Below are 1,374 nucleotides of genomic sequence, written 5' to 3' on the forward strand. Positions count from 1 at the left end.
GATAGAAAATTTTAAAAAAAAATATAAAAAAGTTATTCACTCAATCCATAAAAAAAATTATAAAATTAAAATTCTTAGTCAATAAGGACATTTTTTATTAGTTTACCACATAAAATAGATGGAAATGTATATGAGGCTAACATATTGGGTTAATTATAAGATGATGAATATTGGTAAATTTTCAAACAACGAGCGAATATTTATAATTATGTCAAACTTTAAAAGAGCTCATTGTAATATAGTAATTTTAATGAAATTGTTATTAAATACAAAAATTAGTTTAAATTATATTTTTTTATTGATTTTCGGTTAAGCTTTATTATAAATAAAAAGGGTTAAATTACACACAACCCCCCTTGGAATGCAACAAGTTTAGCAATAAATTCACCAGCAAGGCACACTAATTTGTACCCTCGAGAAAAAGAAAAGAAAAGATAAAAAAGCAAGGGACATTAATATAAAATTCTTGAATCCACGAATTCCTCCATGCAATTTCCCAAAATACATGGGAGGTAAGTGTAATTAATTTTAGGGTGAATTACTATGAGAGGTTTAGCATAATTATAAATGTCCTTTGTTGTTTGAAAAATTATAAATATCCTCCTGATGTTTGATAAAATTATGTAATACTTGGATGAACTCCGAAATTATCAACTTTGCCTTACTGTATTTTTTAAAAAAAAATGAACAAGGTGGATGGAGAATTTTGAAAAATTATAAGAAAAATTATCCACTTAGTCCATAAAATATTAAAAAAAATTAAAAATATAATTTATAGTCCATAAGGACATTTTGGTCAGTTCACCACAAAAAATAGATAGAAACGTAACAGAAACAACATATTGAACTAATTGTTAGGCAACCATTAAAATTAAGAAATATTAATAATTTTTCAAATAATAAAAAATATTTATAAGTACATTAAGTTTCAAAAGAACTCCTCGTAACTTACCCTAATTTTAATTAACAAATAAAATCCATGTCCTCACAAATGAACCACACGCTCGGTAACAAATCACTTCTTCCAGCCCGCGCCCCATTCGTTCTGCTCGCAACAATCCAATTAGTTCTCCGAATGAAAGAACATTAGATATCCCATCTTATGAAATCAAGACCTTTGATGTTATTTGACGTACAATAATTTTTATATGCCTATTATGAATCTGCACCCTTAGAATCGATAAATCTTTTGGATCTTATTAACCAATGAGATACAACTTTGCACTATAGTTAACTCAGCACCAATCAAGAATGGCCTCGACATTCCAAGAATTCTTGTTATAAATTCGTTACAACCCTCAGACAAGGCAAGGCAAGGACCCCCTTGCCTTCCCACCCTGAATAAATTCAAAATATTAGACTTTGACCAATAAT

This window comes from Sesamum indicum, linkage group LG5 (assembly GCF_000512975.1).
Source record: "Sesamum indicum cultivar Zhongzhi No. 13 linkage group LG5, S_indicum_v1.0, whole genome shotgun sequence".
Classification (NCBI taxonomy): domain Eukaryota; kingdom Viridiplantae; phylum Streptophyta; class Magnoliopsida; order Lamiales; family Pedaliaceae; genus Sesamum; species Sesamum indicum.